Source organism: Ambystoma mexicanum, chromosome 8 (genome assembly GCF_040938575.1).
Source record: "Ambystoma mexicanum isolate Mex_15411 chromosome 8, UKY_AmexF1_1, whole genome shotgun sequence".
Taxonomy (NCBI): domain Eukaryota; kingdom Metazoa; phylum Chordata; class Amphibia; order Caudata; family Ambystomatidae; genus Ambystoma; species Ambystoma mexicanum.
In genome coordinates this window covers 82,195,381-82,218,482 of record NC_090929.1, presented here as the reverse complement: position 1 = coordinate 82,218,482, position 23,102 = coordinate 82,195,381, and the positions used below count along the sequence as shown (strand labels likewise).

At 49.2% G+C, this 23,102-nt stretch overlaps 2 protein-coding genes across 7 annotated transcripts in view; one reads left to right on the top strand and one right to left on the bottom strand.

Moving 5' to 3' along the window:
* The window catches only part of MED22 (mediator complex subunit 22), a 138,928-nt gene extending 122,187 nt beyond the window's left edge, over positions 1-16,741 (bottom strand). For 2 of the 5 annotated variants that reach the window (XM_069609337.1, XM_069609338.1), the window contains exons 1-2: positions 16,630-16,704; positions 6,195-6,246 (exon numbers count right to left, since the gene is read on the bottom strand). The gene's annotated coding sequence lies outside the window, so the exon portion shown is untranslated. Of the gene's footprint in view, positions 1-6,194; positions 6,247-7,237; positions 7,325-16,629 lie in introns of all 5 variants that reach the window. The other 3 variants (XM_069609335.1, XM_069609334.1, XM_069609336.1) reach the window with 3 other exon arrangements.
* Positions 16,742-16,814: 73 nt separating this feature from the next.
* SURF6 (surfeit 6) overlaps positions 16,815-23,102 on the top strand; it is a 101,165-nt gene continuing 94,877 nt past the window's right edge. The window contains exon 1 of one of the 2 annotated variants that reach the window (XM_069609332.1): positions 16,815-16,899. The gene's annotated coding sequence lies outside the window, so the exon portion shown is untranslated. The remainder of the gene's footprint in view (positions 16,900-23,102) is intronic. The other variant, XM_069609333.1, reaches the window with a different exon arrangement.

Here is a 23,102-nt window from a genome sequence, read left to right as displayed (position 1 = left end):
AAGAAGATCAATACTACAATCGATCCATGTGTTGTCTTTATTAAAATTACAATTTGAATGCACAGCTAAGATAACTGATGTTTACTGGCATTCGTTAACTCCACATCCCTCTTACTCATCCCAGTTCTTACTTGTGAGGTTCCAACTTCCATTTTAGGAATCCACAACATCTTTATTTTTTTAATCACCTATACCTGCCAAACCACGCCACTGAGAGGACAATACTCTCCAACCCCACAATGTATCAGTTTTAATTATCCTGCCTACCCGTCAGGATCTTGGTTGCGTGGCTGGGCCACCTGCGGCCCCATTCTCCCTGCTTGGCAGGGAATCTGTAGTTTCCCTTCCCCCTGCAATCCTTGCTGTGCATCTGGGTGCATGTGGGTTGGGCCTTTAGTCTCTCGGGTTCTTCTGCTTGGGCCCCCGGTTTTCCTATGGTGAGGAGGCTGTTGGTCCGACTGGCACAGGATCTGGCAACGGTGGCCGATCCCCCTCTCCGACACTGGTTTGGTTTAGCGCAGAGACAGGGTGGGGCTTCAGCATGCACGGCAGCCTAGAGCGAGATTTGCGGGCTGCTGACGAGGCTTCCACAGGGTTAGATGGTGCTGGTAGAATACGTACAATTTTGCCAGTTGGGTGGCGGCTTATCAACTGGGTCAGGTGGTCCGTTGGCTTGCCCAGGTGCCTGAAGGGGGGGGCAAATGCATGTGGCTGGCCCTATTGGGAGTTGTTGCACCAGCTTGGCTCTTTCTATCCTTTATGCAGAGGCCATGCTGTTTTTCTTTGCTGCTAGTGCTGATGCCTTGTGCTCTGCTGCTGCGGTCCTGCTGCAGTTCAGTTGGGACTCTGCTCCTGGGTTACAGTGGTCCTGCTAGGGTTCGCCTGCAGTCCTGGGTGTACTATTGGGTCTTTGGCCGCTAAGGCTCTTAGCAGGAGGAGGTGTACACTGGAGAATGTCGATACGGAGGGCGACACAGCAAGCTTGCAGACTTCGACAGACACTGGTCGGTGTACCTCTTCCAAATGTAAGAGGACTCCTGCAGTGTCAGATAGGTAGTTGGTCTGCATTTGCTGGAAAGGCCTCGAGAAGGTACGCTTGTGTACTGAAGGGCAGTGTAGGCTTCTGATGGAGGTCCTCATCGGCCGCTCCTGGGGCACAGCCCGCTGATGCCAAGGAGCCTACAGAGCAATATCTGGACAAGGATATTGGCTGGCTGCGGTCTTGGTGCAGGTGGAGGAACTGCATGGGGTTTAATCTGCCGCCTCACATGGCTAGTTTGGCCTCTGGGTCCCCAGCCTCCTCTGCAACAGTTTAAACATACAATAAAATGTGGGACTGCCATTGCTTCCCGAGATTAAGGTGGTTCCATGCTTTAGGTCCAAGTATCTTTTACATGGGGAGGAGGGAGCGCTTTCACAGGTACTTCAGGCAGACACTATCCTGTCGAGCATGGTGGGTCGCTCACTGAGGTGGCCGTCCGTGACCAGGTCAAGAAAAAAGGGGAATTCTGCTTTCAAGAGATATTACGCTGGGGTGCACATGGGCTTTTGGACTGTGACATAGGCCTTCATGCATAGATGAGGCTGCATTGGTTGGCTTTCGGAAGTTGGTGCAGCCCGTGGAGGAAGTGGCAGACTGCACTTCTGCTGTCGGATTTGACATATGTTGTCAGAGCTGCAACAGTGGCCATGGGGGCTGCTGAGTCAGGCGGCCGTCTCTTGCACCTCTGACATTGCCATTCTGATGGCCATCAGAAGACAGTGGCACTTAAGATTCCTTTCTAAGGGAAGATGTTTGTCGACTCACAAGAGGAAAGGGTGCATCATGTTTTCAAGAGTGACAAGCTGCGCACGCACTCTGATGAAATGAAATATTTTATATTGCGCTCGTACACAAGTGTTTCTAAGTCCTGATGCTAAGTCCTGGTGGAGTCTGCTGGCCAAGGACTGGGTTATGGCTAGGGAGGTGCTTAGAGTGCAGGGGCACATGGCGGCATGTGGGTTTGTGGTTCGGTGGGCGAGTCTTCACATGTGCCCCTTGGTGTCCCACTTACATTGCTCTTGGAGGTTCGGATTGCCATTTTACCAGATCTGAGGGTTCAGCTCCAGTGATGGATGGACTTGTACAATCTCCTGCGGGGATTTCCATTGCTTCACCTTTTGCCGAACATAGTTAATACCAAACCAAAGGGGACTTGGTGGGGTGAAGTGTTTGGGACCTGTAGTGATCAGGAAGTTGCACACTAGTAGCAGGCCACGGTCTTTCAATTGGAGGGAGCTGGCAGTGATGTTCCTGGCTCTGAAATGTTTTCTAGCTTTATCCTGGGGTCGGCTGTTCTGGTGCGGATGGAAAACACGTTGGTGTTGGTTAATGTCAATCTCCTGTGTAGTATGAGGCCATGTCAGCTGGAGACTCTAGCGTTCCAGTAGGGATGCTGGGTGGAGCGCAATCTGCTATCCTTGCGTGAGATTCATATCAGGGGGTTGAACAACGTCCGAGATGACAGCCGGAGTAGTTTTTTCCTTTAGTGCTGAGGGATCTTGTGCAGGCCTGTGCTTCGCCTACTCTGCCGGAGGTTCGGGAGGCCAGTCCTGGACCCATATGTCTCGCCTCTGGATGCACAACTGCCCAGTTTACCTACAGGTTCATGCCCCCAGGGGCCTGGGGTGTGGATGCCTTAACACTGGACTGGCCAAGGGGGCTTCTTTAAGGATTTTCTCGGATACCTCTGCTGAAGATTCAGGACTCGGGACGGAGGTGATTGTGGTGGCATCAGTGGGGATGAGGTACTCATGGTACCTCTTCTTTTCAATCTGGCAGCGGATATGGTTTGGTTCCTACCCATGTCTCTGTACCCTCTCAAGCTGGGGCTGGGGTCTTCTGCCTCTCGGATTCCAAGTTGTGGGGTTTGGAATTTGAAGACAGGGATTGCAGAGAGATCTAGAATGGGCATTGGATAAACTACACATGGTGGTGCGCTAGAGAGTCTGTGCAGACAGCGTACTGCTCGGTGCCAATGGTTTTGCAGTCCCGGCAAAACAGATGCGACATGTGTCTGGTGGTGTCATTTTAGGGCCCTGTATGCAGCAATCCAGGATTCGCCGGTTTCTCAGTTCTGGCTATGAGAGTTTGTTACGCGGTTATTGAAAGGTTTCATGCTGTCCAAGCCCGTGGTGTGTGCTGGGGTGCCTCCCTGGGACCTTTCCATGTTTTTGCGGGCTTTACAGGACCCTCCCTTTGAACCAGTAGAGTTGGTCGACATTAAGTTTTTCACATGGTAAGTGGTGTCCCTGGTGGCTTTAATCTCAGCTTGGAGGCTTGGGGAAATTGGAGCGTTGTGTACGGCTCAGTTCCTGTGTGTCTCCTCGGATTCCCTAGTTCTCCGGTGTGATCTGAGGATCCTTCGTAAAGTCATTTCTAAGTTCCCTCAGGCACAGGGAATTGTGCTTTGAACTTCTTTGCCAGTCTCACCTCTGCAGAGGAGGAGCAGTGGTACAAATTGGATGTTAAGAAGCCTATCTTGGTGTACCCTGGACAGGACAATCTTCCTTTCATCAGTCAGACAGTTTGCCATATTTAGGGGTCCAAATCCTGGCATGAAGGAGACTGTTCCTACGATTAGTCTCAGGAATCGGCAGGCGAGTGGGCGCTGGTTCCTTTGCTAGCTTCTGTCAACGGTCGCTCTACTACAGCCAAAGCAGCATCTTGTGCGGAAGGACTGGGAGTACCGATACAGGAGATCTGCATGTAGGCGACCTGGGCCAACTCAAAATACATTCACCAGACACGAAGGCCTCAACTTGCATATGCAAGTTTCGTCCTCCTTCGGGGAGGGATTATTGATATTGAGTGTTTGCACACGTGATCATGGGTGATCTCTTGTGGGGTTTGGTAATAGGGTGTTGCCAATGCATTATGTCTGGTCTGTCCCCCCCTGTCCCCCTTCATAGATAATTATTTCATTGCGGTCTTTGGTACTCCTCACCAGTAAGTATTGGGACGAGGAAGAGGGAAGTGGAGGTAATGATCTGGTCAATTTCCAGTAATCATCATTACTCTGAGCCCTATTCTTCCTTGGGACAGTACTTAGCAGGTCCGATATCACAGCGAGTAGAGCCCTCGCTTCGACATCTGTGCAGAGCCTGCTAATGCAGGTTCGAATCCCGGCAGAGCCAAAGTCAGCCTTTCATCCTTCTGAGGTTGATAAATGAGCACCACACACCGTGGGTAATAATAGGCAGCGCTCATATACCCGTTACGCTCACCTGACTCCCACGGAGGCGCTGGCCTGGTTCGCGCTGCTGTGACCTCTTCTAAGGTGATGCGCAGGGTTCGGATGACGACTGGACCGCGCCCCCAAATCTGGCTTGCCTGGCTCACAGAAGTAGCCTTCTGTAGGCGAAAATAGGGGATTAACTGTCTGCGGGGTAATGCAATCGGCCTCCCACTTTCCCCTCTCACCCTCCTCGAAACCCTTCTGTGATTTCTCGTAGCGTCTCACCTTAGGGTCTGGAAGGACGAGCTCTCCATCCTGCTTCTGATGCAGGGGCGCGTTGGTATCCAGTTACTTCACTGGATTTTCGGATTGGTGAGAACCAAAGTTGCTTGGCTTCCAGGTAAGTTTTTTGATAGGAAGTTCCCCTTGTGTCCATGCATTGATGTACTAATGCTAGTGTCTTTTTCCCCATAGGGGCCGGGGTACGGAATGCCGGGGAACAGGCACCGACCCGAGATGAGAGGTGAAATCCTTGTAGAAAATCAGGTAAGTCTTTAATGAGCGTTTTTTGGTAATGTCTTTTCATTCGCTCATTAACGCTGATGTCTTTTTCCCCTTAGGGGCCAGGGTCCGGAAATGCCAGGATGCGGCGCGGACCCGAAATGAAGAGGGAATGAATCAACAGGTAAGTCTTAACATGGAGATTTAGCTTTCTTTATTCCCTTCTCTCTCTCACCTTTTGTTCTGGTCTTTTTCTCCATAGGCGCTGGGGCGTGACTGCGAATCCGGATGATCGCTGCTGAACATGGAGGCGCCCTGTAAAGGTGAGTGGAATGCGGCGCTGCAGCGATCGACGCGATGAGCTTTTAAATTAAAGTCTTCCTTTTCAGGATTGTCGGCGAGATGTCTCCGGGATGCGGATTTAGCAGGTAAGGACTTTTCCTTCTTCTGTTCTCTTCTTCTCTTCCTTTGCAGGTGATCCAGGATGCTGGCAGGCGTGGCAGAAGTCAGGATGCAGGAGCAGACACGGTGAGCGTCCAGCTGCTAGATGCAGAACAACGCGAAGCACGTGTGGCTGTTCGGGTGGGGTTTAAATAGCCTTGGAAGAAGTTCCAGGTATGTATCCTTCCCCGACCACGCCCGGATGGTAAATTAGTCCCACAGGTAAAGTAGTTCCTTTCAGGCCTCAAGGAGGCCGGGATCCTGCAGCATGGTCTGCATCAGGTAAGTGCACCCAAGCACTCCCATAATGAGCCTGGCGCCTATGGCGCCAGGTCTGATGTCTTTTAGGAGCCTTGCGCCATAGGCGCCAGGACACTGTCCAAAGGGCCCCTATATGGGGTTGCTGGGTCCTTCCTTGGGGACTGGATGTCCGCTTTCGGGGACGCAGGGCTTGAACCGGCTCCCCGGGAGCGGGCATCATGACAATACCTGAGGGTTCGTAGCGCTATATTAATGCAAATTTATTATTATTACTACTTATGACCCTTCTTGCCCGACATGAAATATCTTCCATGATATGTTAGGAGGTATTTAACTGACACGTTGTGGGGGTTGAGTACTGTACTTTGAGGGGCGGGTTGGGGCAGGTATAGGTAATAATAAAAAGATGGAATGGACTCCTGTGATGGAGGGTGGGACCTACAATGACAGTGGCAAGGAAGAGTAGGAGTAGAAGTAATGAAGATTACCAGTAAGTAACTGGATCATTCAGCTCCTACATGGAGGAGAGAGCAGCCTGGTAACTTGACGCCAACAGCTACCAGGCACTACCTTCAACTCTCAAGGCCAACTGGTGCAATACAAATAAACCTATGTGACTAACTTTAATAGATCAGATATGGATAAAACGATAATGCACACTGCAGAAACCTCAATAATTCACACAGTACATTCAATAACATTAGGCAAAATGTTTAATTTGTGTATGATAAGATAAAGTCAAATCCACTGTAAACCCAATAAACAAATACGTACCTCAATGAGCAGCAGAACCACCACCACTATAGGGGTGTTAGACAGCACAGCTCTACAAGAGAAAGAAAAAAAAGGGGGGGTGGGGGGGGGAGCTATATTAAATGCATCTTTCTAATATTCACGTAAAATAAAATGGGAAGCTGAACTAAACATATAAGACAAAAAAAAAGGCACAGTATGAAATAAGAATCCAAGCTGTACATTTATTTAAAAAATAAGTAACGTGGGTTCCCTGGTCTAAAAGGATGACTTTAGAGACCATCCTGGGGTCATTTGATGATCATCGAACTACACTAGAAGTCATTCCCACATCATCATGCTGTTAGGGCTATCAGCAAATCTCTCAGAATGGTGGATGATGATGATTTGGGGATGAGCTTAGAAAATCTTGATGAATATCCCAACATCCCTATTTTAGAAAACATTGTTCCTGAAGCTTTTAGGATAATTTTCTGATCACTTCAAGAGATTGCACGTTTGTTCCTGATGATTTGGGGGGTTTCTGGGATCACCTACTGAATACTTCAAGAGCACTGCCATGAAACATGTTTGTTCTTGATGATTTGGGGATGACTTACTGATTACTTCGGAACATCAGAGTTTTTGTAGGATGATATGCAGACCAATAGAGATTGTCATTCCGCTTTTGCTTAGTTGCACTTATGCTGAATGACCCTCCACTGTGGCAAGGGTAAAGCTTGAGACTATGTTAGGCCAAAGTGGAAGACAGAGGCCTAAACATAACATGCACCCCCTGGGTGAGAATCCTTTGCCATCCAAGTCAAAAGCAGGCACTCAGCACCCTCACGATCCCCAAAGTGGCATAGGTAAAGCCTGACACTATGTTGGTCCAAAGTGGAAGAAAGAGGCCTAAACATAGCATGCACCCCCTGGGTGAGTATCCTTTGCCATCCCAGTCAAAAGCAGGAACCTAGCACCCTCACAATCAATACATTTCCATGCTGGCTTATTAGGTAAGAATTGGTGTAGTCCCACTGTGTGAGACTACACAACACTTATCTGCTTGGTATTAGGTAATCCACCTTTTGGTATAGGTCTGTACTACACAGGTTGGTAGTGTGGCTGAGCAGCCAGTCCCATCTCAAGAAGGATAAATGTGATCTGTAGAGCTGTACAAATGAAATCCGTAAATACAAGAAGCCAAGTAACACTTACACTCAAGGTTTCAGTTATAAATAGTTATTTAATCAACATACATTTTTAAATAACAGTTCTTTAGAAAGGCAATTCATGTAACAATGTAAATATAGTGGATACTCTTTGGATATACTTCTTACACAATTCCTACACCCTGGGGCCGGGTGGGAGGGGTTATGCGGGCTTAAATCACAAAGACAGTAATGGGATTTACAGATCACACTGGTTATACTTTGCAGATTCTGAGTTTGCAGAAAGGAAAGGTGTAAGGAAGGAAAAAAGGTTAAACAGGTTCTCAGTATATGTGAAGACAAATAAATCTTCAACTGAAACCTAGACAAGTCTTTCCCAGCAGTACCAGTCTAAAACAAGTTACCACCTATGAGGGACAAACAATATCAAAGTCAATGGGCTAGAAGAGTCTGCAGGGAGCCAGGACAGCCAAAGTCAATTTAAACAATGTCTAAGGAGCTGAAGTACTTCTTCAAATCAAAAGTCTTGCAAAGTTGGAGGGTTTGTTAGAAAATTACTTTTAAGGTCACAAGCTGTTAAGCCTGTGAGAACAAGTTGGAACAAACTCTAAAATAAGCCACTGCAATTCCCACCTGAGAAAACGGCTACAAGAAAGTGAGGTAAGTACACAAAATCTGAACAGTACCTCTGGTTTGAAGAGGAGCGGTTCAGTTGGCATCTGGCCTGCTACAGCGATGCAGACCCTGTGTTCCTGAGCCTCAGTTGGGACAAAAGGGAGGCCATCTGTAGGGCTCCAGCGGTGGTGCTTGGGAGGTCGTCAGCAGCTATGGGCTCTTTTCGGTTCATCAGCACTTCACGGTTTCAGCGCTTAATAAACAGCACAGCCGCGGATCTCGGATACCGGTTGGGCTTCCTTCACTCCTTGGGTCCAGCACTCTGTTGAGGGGACACAAGCTCTGGTCGTCCTGCTTCTGGAGGGTCCTTAGGAGACTCCTTGAGCTTGTAGTCGGATTTCAGACGTTTCACTCGACTACGGATTACTCAACCCCTGGCACTTGGTTCTTGCAGCAATGAAGAAGTACAGCCAATCAGGGAAGATGGTCCAGTGGAGTTCGTCTCTGGTTTAATTGGTCCCACTAAACCAAGGGGAGAAGTCGTCCATTCCAGAGCTTCTCGGTCGAAATAAATAAAAGGAGTTTCAGCACAGCAGCAGGTCTTCACCGGGCAATTCAAAGATCCAGGAGGATACAGCAAGCTTCATTCACGTTTTATTTAGTCGGGTGTTTCTCCCAGTGGTCGATTCCACTTCTAGTCCCAAAACCCTCGCCTTTTAAGCAGATTTCTCCCACTCATGCACAGCCTACGCTGTCAATGACACAGTCCTCCCTCACACCATGTCCTTTCAGACACACTGGGGCCGGAGGCATGTTTCAGGGCTGAACTCGCCAAAGGAAAGACAAACAAAGGGCTCAAATCTGCTTCGACGCACAGTGTAAATCCCAAGGAAGACCTCACAAAAAGAAAATGGCAAAAAAAGAAGACAAGGGCCAATTTGATAAAATGGTCATCCATGGGTGCCATACTGCAGCCGAGGGCAGGGTAAAAAAATGTTACATGACAATGTAGGATAAGGGGCTACTAGGTAACCCCCCAGAACTCCACATAAGATGGTGTGTGCTTTACCGACAAAGAGAAAAGGTAAGTAAGTCAATTTCACTTTACTATTCTTGGGAACAGTAGTTCAAAAAAGCAAAGGTATTTTAAACCTTTTGAGAAATCTAAAGGATTTCTCAGTGACAATGCCCTGAAGGTGCTATGTGTCACCATACAAAAAGTTGATGCCTATGGAGTTTATCAGACTCCCACAACAGTGAAAACACAAAATCCAATTCAGGTCAAAACACATGAGTGAGTGGTAAAAAGGTTGCTCACTTCAGGGTTAAAATTAAAAAGTCCTACAGTCCAGCAAAAGAGCTGGGGGTCTCCAAGGTTGAAGGGAAGTAGCACTGTAATGAGACTTCTCCCTAACATGACTGCACCAATATATGCCAGTATTCACATGTACTCCTTCACACAGTAATCATGCTTGCTTTGCGCATAATCCAATAATCAACAAACATAACCAAAAGTACCTCCAGGATAAAAAAAGAAAGAAAAAACACAAAGGATTCAAAAAACAAAGAAGCAATAAACAAATGGAACCATAAAGTATGCCCACAACAAACCACCAACTACAAGCAACAACAAACCACAAACAGCAGAGACTAAACCCAAGAGAGCAGGAAAAACACCAATCAAAAGAGGACACCCACTAAGGAACACAACCCACACATCATGCCTCGCCACAGGAAAGACAAATAAGCCAGAAAAGACAACAGAAACAATAAGAAGTCCCAAACCACTCAGTAAGGCACCGACCAGCATGATCCCACAACCCCCAAAAAAACTTGACAAACATCTGAGATGGCCTAAGGAACCATACAAATAAAAGAGCAAAGACAGACTATAATGTTTGCTACCTGTCCACAGACGACAACGTGGTAAACAAAAAGAGCACAGCACCAACGAACAGACAGTCAACAAGCTTCACAAATACAGACCCAAACAGGACACAAACAGATGACAACTAATAAACCACCACAACCCGGTCTCCACCATTGACAATTCCCCAACCAGAAAACGGGAACAAATTGGAATGCATAACACTCTACACCTCCTATATCACCAAGACTGGAACAACAGAGGGGTAGCTACCCTATTTACCATCCGGAACGATCCAACCCAGCCATAAACCTCATTGGTCTACTTGACAAAGAGACTGACCAACAAAGAACCACCCAACACAAAAGACTCAACTCGGAAAAACCCACCAGGAACGGAAAGCCAACCAGCACCACACCCGAATACTAACAACAACACTAAAGGGAAATCAAGCAAACACTGCAGCCTCCTGAACGTTAGATCCATGGCAAACACTCAACAGAAATCAATGACCTCCTAAGCGAAGGAGACACAGACGTGCTCTTCCTTGCAGAAACCTGGCTATCGGACAACTAGAAAGCCATTGCAATGAAGCAATACCGACAACTATAAATTAATACACGCCAATAGAGAAAGCTAACATAAAAAACATGCCCGACCATCTCAAATCATCACAACCAACGTGGAAGACTATGAATCACTCTTAATCAAGATAGAACTCAATGATCAATCCAACATAGTATTTCCTGATCTTCAGACCATCTTCTTACAACCCAAACTTGCAGCAAAACTAGCGGACGAGACCGCCATGCTATCAACCCACCACAACAACAACCTAGGCGAAAGAGATTCCACCGATACAAAAATAGATACAACAGAAGACACACGCAACAATTGGATCACCATCAACAAAGCCCTTGCCCAATTAGCACCAGCTAAAACAGTCAAAGCAACACCAAAAAAACTGGCAACAAAATGGACAGAAGAACTGAAAGAACAATACACCAGACAAGACAAAATATAAACAACTCTACTACACCACAAGAATAATAGAATCGGCAAACAATTCACAGAAATAACTCTTCAAAATCAGAGCTAAAAAAACCAAAAAAAAACAAACTAAAAAAATCTCTTCCTGCAAAAATTCCATCACCCCTACACAAACCGTGACAAAAATCATCCACTTGAGAGCAAAAATAGACAATACAGGAGACCATCAACCTAGCCAGGTCAAATACAACCACTGGACCACAGACGAAACACAGAAAGCACAACTCATCTGCCTAGTACCAATCACAGAGGAAACTTCTCACCACATTGATCAAGGACAACAACCTTGCAGGATCTCCAAGGGACCCCTGCCCCCTGGACGTCTTCAAAGGAATCCTCAACCACTGAACCCCAGCGACACGCTTCCAAAACCTAATGAATCTATCACTCAAAAGAGGAATAGTACCGTCTGCCTTCAAATCAGCATACATCAAACCACTGATAAAAAAAAGGTCAGAAAGCACAGAAGACACAAGCAACTGCAGACCGATTGCCAACCTGCCCTCTCCAGCGAAGATCCTGGAGAACCAAGTCTACAAAACTCAAACACGTCGAAACAAAACGGAATACTCGACCAATCACAAGTTGCCTTCAAACCAAACCAGCCCTACCCAGCGAAGTTTGTGGATAACCACGTTGACAAAATCCATCTAAAAACATGTCGAAACAGAATACTCAACCAATCACAAGTTGGCTTCAGACCGATGAGAGAACAAAATCAGCACTTCTATCGATATGGGATGACATGAAAATAAACACAGACGACACCCAATCAACCCTTCTTCTATTGGATATTTCATCAGTTTTTGACACAATCAGCCATACAACACTAATAAAAAGATTGATGGAAAGTGGCATGCAGGAATCCGCACTAAAGTGGATTGCCTCATTCCTAACAAACTGAACCGAAACAAACTACCTACCACCATTCATCTCAAACACCACCAAAAATATATCCTGCAGAGTCCCACAGGGCTCCAGCCTATTCCCTCTTTTCAACATTTACATGTGCCGAATGATGAAAATCATTCGATCCTACAGACTTACCGCCTACAGCTGCGCAGACGACATAAATGATTGTGGAAACAAACAGAAAACAGGAACAAAATAACAACCCTCAACAACTGCTTCACAGACATACAACTGGACAACGAACAACCTCAAACTGAACCAGGCAAAAAACAGAAATAATGCTCTCACCCGCAGTGTTCGATGGAGGGAACCCACAATTGGACTGGCCAATCACCATGGGCACGCAACCAGAGACTACCAATGTAGTAAACAACCTAGGAATACTCATGGACAACAGAGTATCACAGGAAACGCAAGTCAACACAAATCGACAAAAAATGCTTCTTCCTCCTACAACTAGTCAGAGGATTACTCACTACCTCTCCTTCTTCCATATCCCCGATACTCACAAGGATTACCTACGCAAACAGCCTCTACCTAGGAATGCAAGAAAGACTCAACAAGAAACCCCAGAGAGTGTAAAATACAGTAGCCAGGATCCTACTAATCAAATGCAAAGCACTCTGCATCGCCCACAAAGCATTGCACAGACAAGAAGCGGAATTCCTCCAAAACAAGATTAGCCAGCATCGCCCAGGAAGGGAACCAAGATCCAGCAACGACCTACAAATGGAGGCAAAACACCACGAAAAAAGGAAATTCATCCGAACAGCGTTCTCACGTCTCATTGCTAACACCTGAAACAACATGCCCAACGTAATTATAACCACAGAAGACCACATTGCCTTCAGGAAACTGCTCAAAACCTGGCTATTCAGCAGACAATGACAACCTATTAGGGACACCAGCAACAACAATATGGCAGACAATCAACTAGAAAGGAGACGAGAGGGGCCAAATAACCGCAAACAAGAACCTGGCTAGATATCGACAAGCGGCATCCAAAGGGCTGCCCCAGAGAGATCACAATGAACTGACTGACTTTACTAACCCTCTTCCCTTCCTGCTCCTTCTACATAACTGACGCCTCAACACCAGATCGTCAGGCTAGCCACACTCAAACATACAGAGAACCATTATTATGCAGACATCCAGAGTGAACCACCCACATAGCCCAATACCATCTAAAATACAATAACACACTAAGATGCCGGACTACCTTACAGCTACGACCAGTGCACACGACCAACCCATCATAACCACACAACACTAACACCAACACAAAACACTACCAAACACCCAAGGCGCGGAATCTTACCCATACGGTTACAATGCGTAAGGCCACTCACTAGTGAGCGCATGCAAACCACTCACAGATGCCAGTTCCTCCTGGTTCTGAACCTATCTTCTCACCCTTTCCCCACTAACCCACCCACCCCACTATTTTGCAGATCCACGCAAGCACCTGGAGACTGCCCCTGGGTGGTACGGTGCGGTACAAAAATCAACTGAACATAACATAATGCCAGTAATGATAATATAAGAAAACATGCCCATCATGGCTTTGCCTTACACTCTTGTTGGCTTTGCCTTTAAAAAAAGTCTTGTCACAACAAAACATGTCCTAACTGGCTGCACAATGCAGGCGAGTCTAGATGCGTAATAATGCTTATCATGTTTGCTTTACCCTTGATACCCAGTGATAAAAAAGGCATACCATAGTAAGAAATGGCTTGACTGTCTGCCCTAAATTCCAGTCTAGACACATAACAATCATGCTTGCTTTGTCAAAGAAACCCAGTTAAAAAAAAAGTCATACCACAGCAAAGAAAGGCTAGACTGGGTGGCCCCAAATGCCAGTGCAGCCACATAAAAGCACATATTCTTTCTGAAAAATAAAAAAAACAGCATTTTGTACTGGCATCTATGATGGATACCCATTAAAAAGTGCATTGTGATTTGGGTTCTAAGATGGCCACCGAGGGAAGAACTGCGTGATCGTGGAGCTCTTACCCCCTCCCCCTGGGGCCAAAGACAAAGATAGATTAAAAGAGCCTTCCCCAGGCAGGGATGTATCAATGTAGGCTGGGGTGGTGGAGTGAAACAGCCCGAATCGCTGGCGGACTTCGGCAGAGGCAGGTGTGCAGCCTTCGTTTCTGCTGTGTCTAAGGTGCGGGGGCACTGCGCCCACGTCCAGTGCAGGCCAAGCTTAGAGACACGCTCTTAGAACGCAAGCAAGAAGAACCACTCTGGGAGACTCATGGCAGCCGCGGATCCAGTACGGCTGTGAGGCACTGTGGCAGAAAGCAGCCGCTGTAGGACGGCGGAGGAGCGTGCAAGGAAGAAGCTGCCTGTGATATTGGGGCCAACCAGGGCTGGAATTGTGGAGCGGGGACTCCCCTGCTGGCGAGTACCAGCGAGAAGATCGAGCAGCCCCCGCGCTGGCGAAGCAGCGTCTCCTCAGAGAGATCAGAATGATCTGGAGGGGCCATACCCGTAGCCCACTGCTGAAAGTTGCGTAGCGAAGAGCACCCGGAGTGGCCAAGAAGCCCAGGGCCACACAGCGAAAATCAAGAGGCAGGAAGGAAGCGACCCCGAGAGGCTCCACTCCCCCTCTTGGGGGAGAACCATCACAGGCCAGCGTGCGCTTTGTGCCAAGGAAAGAGTGCAAACAGGCAGAGGCTGGCCAGTGCAGGCAGTGATCACCAGCTCTGTGCATAGCAACATTGAGGAGTGGAGGAGCATGGCAGGAGGGCCCCTGCCCAAGCTTTGAAGCCAACACTTTGCAGAGAAGACCAGGAGAGGCCCTGTGGTGTTTAAGCCATGGCGGCTGGAGGCCCATTTGTGGTACATTTTGTAACTACATATAGTGCCTCTGCCAGCGCGCCCTTATACAGAAGCACAGTAAGGGAGACAAGGGATGAAGAGGCGCTCCACGAATAGTAGACAGTGGCTGGTTGGGCCCTGGCCTCCCCGGCCTATCCTGAGGCCGAATAGAGGGCTAAAGAGTCCATCTATATCCATGGCGGGCAAGGAAGAATAAGGAAAAGGCCATTTGGTCAGGCTCAGGGCAGAGTTATCCTAGCACCAAGGCCAGGAGGAGGGACATTTGAAATCCGAGGTGGACGACAAACAGTGGCTCACTTGCGCACAGTTAGAGGGGAGTTCCAACCCCTACAGCACAGTCAAGGGCGGGCCCATAAAGCGGAGGGAGGGAGTTCCTATGCCCTGAAAAAATCCCCTCTAATCAGACCTGCATACGCACTATGTCCAAAACCAAGAGGAAGGACATGCCAGCTGCCCCCAAGTCTGTGAAGAAGCCACAGGAGGGCAATCTGCAGAGACTCTGGTGCAGAGACAGCGGGGTACTGGCTGGGGGAGATCAGGGGCCTGGGGGCAGGAGAGAATTTGGAGGCGCTGGCAGGCAAAGCAAAAGATTAAGTGGTCACCCAGGAGGTCTTTCGCCAATGCTTTCAGGATTTCGGGAACTAGATAGCGAACACCATTCAGTCGCAGTTGAGCATGATGCAAGCGGAACTGTGCCAATGGTTGCAAGAGGTGAAGGGGGACATAATAGAACTAGAGGCAGCACACGTCTGCAATGATTAGCATGCACAGCACAGGTATGTAGTCACTTACACCAGAGCAGGGTCTGTGTAGCAGCTGCACAGCAGTCACTGCCTCTGGGAGCATGAGATGGCACAGGTATTATATATATATATATATATATATATAGTGACTTACTCCAGAGCAGGGTCTGTGTAGCAGCTGCACAGCAGCCACTGCCTCTGGGAGCATGAGACGGCGCAGGTATTATATATATATATAGTGACTTACACCAGAGCAGGGTCTGTGTAGCAGCTGCACAGCAGTCACTGCCTCTGGGAGCATGAGACGGCACAGGTATTATATATAGTGACTTACACCAGAGCAGGGTCTGTGTAGCAGCTGCACAGCAGTCACTGCCTCTGGGAGCATTAGACGGTGCAGGTATTATATATATATATATATATATATATATATATATAGTGACTTACACCAGAGCAGGGTCTGTGTAGCAGCTGCACAGCAGTCACTGCCTCTGGGAGCATGAGACGGCGCAGGTATTATATATATAGTGACTTACACCAGAGCAGGGTCTGTGTAGCAGCTGCACAGCAGTCACTGCCTCTGGGAGCATTAGACGGCGCAGGTATTATATATATATAGTGACTTACACCAGAGCAGGGTCTGTGTAGCAGCTGCACAGCAGTCACTGCCTCTGGGAGCATTAGACGGCACAGGTATTATATATATATATATGTAGTGACTTACACCAGAGCAGGGTCTGTGTAGCAGCTGCACAGCAGTCACTGCCTCTGGGAGCATTAGACGGCGCAGGTATTATATACGTAGTGACTTACACCAGAGCAGGGTCTGTGTAGCAGCTGCACAGCAGTCACTGCCTCTGGGAGCATTAGACGGCACAGGTATTATATATATATATATATATATGTAGTGACTTACACCAGAGCAGGGTCTGTGTAGCAGCTGCACAGCAGTCACTGCCTCTGGGAGCATTCCAGAGCCTGAACCGCCCTGTAAATGAGCCTCGGAGCAGCTACTGTGTCTACAATACCAACAACAACAGGCTGCCCTGTGTCCTTGCAAAACCAGATGTTTAGAAAGTCACGTGCTTGCAGTGTTTAATTTCCACATGTGATAAGTACAATACAAGGAATTGCAGCTTCAACATGCATTTCCAAAGGTTACAAAAGGGCGCCCCTTGACAATATAAGAAAGGGGTGAGAACGTCTAAGTTAATGTTGCTAACATAAATGCACGTAAAATTGACTGCAAGAGCTGGACCACACACACCCACCTGATGCTGCCTGGAATCAGGACGTGCGCGTCGTTTCCTAAAGGGAGGCCTTATAGTGCTTTCATTATCTATCAGACACTTAAAGTCCCTATGAGCCTCGATAGCATTGCTTGTGTGTTTAAATGTTTGCCGGCACTTTCTAAAATGCCTTTACAGCGTGCGTCATGACGTATCTCTATGAAATCGTCGTGACGTTTCTACGTAGGACGTCTATGCATGTTCAGGAAGAGAAACACGGAGTAAGGAGTGCTCCGTGCTGTGTGCGGGCAGGTATTTATTATTTATTTATTGTTGTGAATTTAGAAGGCGCTTCTACGCCTTGGAAGTGTTTCTAAGCGCCAGGTATATTTTGGTGCCCGTGGGTTTGTTGCTCTTATTTTGATTTTGGCTGCAGAAACAGCGGATCTTTCTGTGTCTTCTTGGCTGGTAAGTATTATTCCCCATGGCCCCCCAAACAGAACTGATGTGTGGCCGTGCCGGCACGCCGAGGTAAATTCAGGGCAGATGTTTTTCCTAAATTCGGCTGCAAGCAGCACGTCGGATTATACGGCAGTTTCCGTCGCTCTGCTCCACCTCGCCTAGTACTGCAGTCTAGCTGGTGCAGTAACCCGGTGACTACACAACTCCTCAAGTGGCTCACTCAGAGGCCTTCTCAATCCAAGCTACTTACCTCAAGCCATCCATTCGGGAATACGAAACGTGCCTGATGCGCCCGCATCTACCCAAAGCCACCCACAGGCGCCGATCCCTGCTGTGATGCCCACGTGCTGCATGTCACGTGGACAAGTAAATAAAAGGTGAGTGAAAAGCCTGCAAAGGGCAGTTCCTGCTCAGAGACCATACCCAACTTGTCTGTGTATTTCTTGCATGCTTGCCAGCCCTGCGCTCCTTTAGCCTGGCCGGGCCCAGCCCCCTCCTGGGGAGTCAGACCCCACACTGGTGACGAGGTGAGGGACGGACATCCATCACAGCCCCATGACAGCGGATCAAGCCCTATCCACTCCGCGTCCCCAGGGCCCGCTGACTCTTGTCACGCCCATATACCGAGGTGCCTGGGTAGCAGCAACATGATGTCCCGAAGTGTACTCCAGCAGCTGGTGAGATGAGAAGCAACACCTCAACACCATGCCGCAGGACCTGCTGATTCATGTCGCGCCTTCCCCAACTGGGTGCCTGGGCATCTGTGCGACCAGAGGAAAAAAAGAATGAAGTGTGCCACCAGCGCCGCGCATCAAGGGGGACAAATACGAGAGCATACCTCCCCAGCACCATTCCCATCACACGCTGGGGTACCTGAGCCCTGCGCAGAGGCCCAGTACACAGAGAACACGACTGGGGAAAGATCAGGACACCCCATGTGCTGCAGCATTCATGGCGGCAGCACAGGAAGGCTTCCAGTGCCTGGGACAACGCCCCTATTGGTGCGCTGAGGCCCCAACACGAGGCCCCACAAATGCATGCAAAGCATGGCCCCAATGGATGCAGATATTAGAAAACCATGCTGGAGCACCAGTAACAAGCTGTCTCCACCAGGAGCAAGCCCAGGCAGCGTCCCCACCAACGGAGACCCTGCTCTCATCTAGGCACCTGGGACCGCGCCGGCACACGGCCAGAACCACAGAGTGGGACCCCCCAGGCCAGCAAAGCTGTGCGGCAAGCACCAGGGATTCACTGGTGCACAGACAAGGACACACACCAGATATACCCATCACACCTCCCAACATGGCAGGCGACATCGTAGCAACGCCACAGAGGCAGCATGGCCAGATCCCGGACACCAGCACATGCCTAGACACCATTTAGGGGACCTTCATGCAGCCTTTTCAACCCTTTGGGCCCCGGATAGGACTCCGCTGGGAGCTATGAATCCAACAATTTGAATTGAGCATTAAGGCATGCGACCCCACCAGCGAAGAAAATAACCTTCCTTATGCTCAACCTAGGCACCGTGGCCCTTCGGCTATTATAGCACTCCCAAACCGGGACACAGAGGACGAGAAATGCAAACCCAAAGTCGCCCTGATTTCGAAAGGTTCAAAATGAGCCAGGCCAGACAACACTCACAAGAAAGCATCAACGACTTCCATAGCCGTCTTCGAGAGATGGCCATCGGCTGTGATTTCCCGGACGAAGAATTTGCGGTGAGACAGCAGGTCATAAATGGCCTGTCCTTAGACAAGCTCAGGAGGTCCATCCTATTGGCAACCAACCTCCCGCTGAACACCATCCTGTCCATGGGTCGACTGCGGGAAAGAACGGATGAACATGTTTCAGAGATGGAACAAATGATCAGCCGCCTGCCACTGGATACCGACGCCACGCAACAGCATGACCTCTGTCAATGCCCTACGGCAGCACTGACCCCAACAAGGCAAACAACAAACTGGCCCACAAATTGCCCATGGTGTGGCAGACAACAACCGAGGAGAACCCTGCCCGGCGTATGGCACAACCTGCTACAAATGCAGGAAGGTAAACTATTACATTACATTATAGTATGCCTGAGCTCCCGGAAGGCTAGAGATTACTCGCCCCAGAGGAACGTCTCTGAGGGGAAGAACGAAGCAAGACCTCACAACTCACCAATAGGCCAGCCAAGACAGCACCACCTTCGACAACCAGACCAAGCCAGAGAAACCAGGTAAGGATGAGCCTGATCGATCAGATGGGGAGACACCGACTTCAGCCAATCAAGCAGGGACCAGTCCCCAGTTTGCGCTATCAGACACTGCAACCCCAGGCGAGAAAAGGTCCACATGATATCAGCGGTCAAGCCATTGACTGGGAATCACACCGCAGCTGCACAGTGGCGGTAGGAGACATCACGTGATGATTATCGACATAGGGGCCACAGTGAATATCATTCCGACCACCAGGTTCGCCAAGCTCAATCCCCGGCCTCCCCTGCGGAGGAGACCCGTACTGTTATACGCATATGGCTGCAAAAAGCCCCTCCCCGCTTTGAGGTATTTCAAAACTGACCTCACCCATCATGGGAAGAGCTGCAAAACCTGCATCTACGTCATCGACAAAGGAATTGAGACCCTGCTCAGCTGCCCAACAGCAGAGCGACTGGAACTCGTACAGTTCTATTTTGCAAACCAATCTAAAGAAATTATCACCTACTAGCAAAGCATAGAAAACTGTTCAAAGGCATTGGGTGCCTCAAAGGAAGGTCAGCAAAGCTCCATATTGACCCCACGATAGAGCCGCGGGCAGTACAACACCAGAGAGTTCCTTTCCACATGAGGACCGCAGTGTAAGCAGAACTAAACAAGCTCAAATACCTCTGGAATACTGAAAAGACCACTGGGCCCGCCCCCTGGGTATCACCCATGGAAGTGACAGCGAAGCACAAACAGCCCCAGGCAGTGCGCATATGCATCGAAATGCGCCTGCCATATGTGGAGATAGGGAGAGAAAGACGCATAACACCTACGATTGACAAGTTGATTGTGGACCTGACCGGCGCCACCGTCTTTAGCAAGCTAGACTTAAGATCAGGATACCATCAAATTGGGCTGGCGAAAGAAGCATGCTACATCACGTTTTCATCGCATCTGGGCCTGAGGTGGTACCGCCGCCTCGGCATATCGTCAGTCGCCGAAGTTTTCCAGCGCAAGATTTGCAAGGTACTCCAAGATCGTCCAGGAGTCACGAATGTCAACGATGGCCTCTTGGTCTATGGCAAGACTGAAAAGGAACATAACAGCCGGCTAGCAGCCACCCTACAGCGGCTAGAAGATTTGGGTTTAACGTTAAACAAGGAAAAGTGTGAATTTGGGAAGTCCACGCTGAGCTTTTTCGGCTACGTCTTCAACGAAAAAGGAGTGTCACCTGACCCGGGCAAAGTAGAGGAAATTAAGAATGCACACTCCCCAACTACCGCCACAGTGGTCTGGATCTTCCTCGGTATGTCGACATACTGTGGGCGATTCATGCCGGGCCTGGCCCCCATAGCCACCCCCCTGAGAGAACTTAGGAAAACAAAGTCGACCTGGGAGGCCCAAGAAAAGGCTTTCCAGATAATCAAAGACTCGCTATCCAGTGATGCCACCATGGCATTCTTCGACACAGAGCGCATGGCAGAGCTACTGGTAGATGCCAGCCTGGTAGGACTCGGAGCCGTCCTCCCCCACAGACAAGGATGGAAACATCATTGTCATCACATTTGCGAGCGGAGCACTCACCCGGACCGAACGGCTATACGCATAAATAGAGAAGGAAGCCCTGGACGTTATATGACGATGTAAGCAATTCCACGTTTACATCATAGGGCACCCGGAGAAAGTGCTGACAGACCACAAGCCGCTGGTCCCCATATTCAAAGCTTTAGCACCACACCCACCGGCCAGGATTGAGTTCTGGATGCTCCAGCTGCAACAATTCGACCTCAAGGTACAGTACTGGGCCTGAGCTGACAACCCGGCAGACTTCTTGGCGCGACATCCCCGACCTGCCACCGCCACAGAAGGAGAAGCATCCAAAGAGACAGACGAGCACGTCTGCCAGGTCATAGCCTGCACCAAGCCATGAGCTATGAAGATCAACAAAATCATGGAGGAGACCAAGACCCCTGCCTCCAACTAACTAAGAAGGCGATCCTAACCGGTGAGTGGAAAACGTTTTTCAAAGCGGTTGCCCAGAAGACGCCCCAAGCACAGGAGATGATACAAGCCCTGTTTAACATTCGCCATGAACTGTCCATATCGCTCGAAGGCCTCATCTTCAAAGGCAATCGCATAGTGCTGTCCAGCACTCTCCACGAAAGGGCCCTCAAACTAGCACACAAAGGCCACCACAGGATCGTGAAGACACATGCTTTCCTCAGATCGCAAGTATGGATGCCACAGATACAGCAGAAGGTCTTGGCACTTGTTGAAACCTGTACAGCCTGCTTAGCGACCCATCGGTCAGGACCCCTCCCCCCCGAGCCAATGTATTGTCCCCCAAGAAGCGAACGCTGCTGGGATGCTGTAAGCATTGACTTTTGCACCATCGATAAGAACATGTTTCTCATAGTGGCCATCGACGAGTACACCCAATACCCGGAAGTCGAAACGGTCATCTCGACAGACGCAGCATCTGTCGCCACCATGCTGGAGAAGATCTGTGCAATCCACGGCATACCTTCCTCAATAAAAAGCGACAACGTCCCTCCATTCACAAGCAAAGAATTCAAACGATTTGTTGACCGCTTGGGAATCTGGCACCACCACATCACCCATACTGGCCCCAGGCCAACGGGAACCCCGAAAGATTTATGGCGCCCATCAACAAATCATTGAGAATTGTAAAAGACAAGGGGCGACCATGGCTGCCTGAACTCTACATGTTTCTCCGGTAATACCGGCAGACCCCTCACTCAGCAACTCAAGTCAGCCAGGCGGCCCCATTAAAAACAGGACTGTCCCTACATCACTCGTGGAGGCCCCTGCCAGTAGAACGCTGAAGAGAGGGACACAACACCAAAGAGGACAGAGCCAGAAGGGCCACTCCAAGTGGGGGACACAGACCTCTTGAAGAACAGAGCACAAATAGGAAAGATGTCCCTCCACTACGAGTCGCTCCCCTGGACCATCACCCACTGAGAACATGGACTAGCCACCGCTACGAGGGGGCTGGCGACAGTGACTCATAATGTGTCTCACTTCTGTCGGACCCCACCAACCCTATGGGAAGAGTCCAGAGAGAACCAAGGCCCTGCAGGGGCCGCCCCTCAGTAGCTGAGAGCACACCACCCAAAGATACAGGTCAGGCCACCTCCGGAAGACCTGCCACCAGGTGACAAGGACCAGAGTCCGCCCTGACCCTTCTCCCTGCAACGACAATGGGGAGAAGAATATTGGCTCCGGAAGCGGTTGATACCCTTCACTTGACTTCAAGGGTATGTCTTTCAATGACATCTACACATAGGTGTGAGTTTGACTGCCCTGGACTGATGAGTACCAGGCGACTGAAGAGAACCACCAGAAGAATGGAAGAGTCCATTGTTGTCTCACTTATTTGTTCTGTTCGTCTAAATTTGGAAAGGGGTGTGATGTCCACGCAATGCATGTCACGCGGACAAATAAATAAAAGGTGAGCGACAAGTCCGCGAAGGGTAGTTCCCGCTCAGAGACCATACCCAACCTGTCTGTGTATTTCTTGCATGGCATGCTTGCCAGCCCTGCGCTCCTTTGACCTCGCCGAGCCCAGCCCCTCCCAGCGAACCAGACACCACAACTGCAATGCGCCCGCTGACTGCTCCTGTGCACACCTCTATCCAAACTGCCACGACGCATCGTATGTCAACCTAGCTAATCCTACTGCTCATGAACCATCTAATGTCTGTGATGCTGATTCACCCAATGCTCATGTTCTATGCAATGCTTGCCATGTTGTATCACCTGTCAACTCGCCTAATCCACTGTTCACGTACTACCCATTGACTGCCGTGCTGTTTTGCCAACTGTTAATGCGCTACTTGGTGA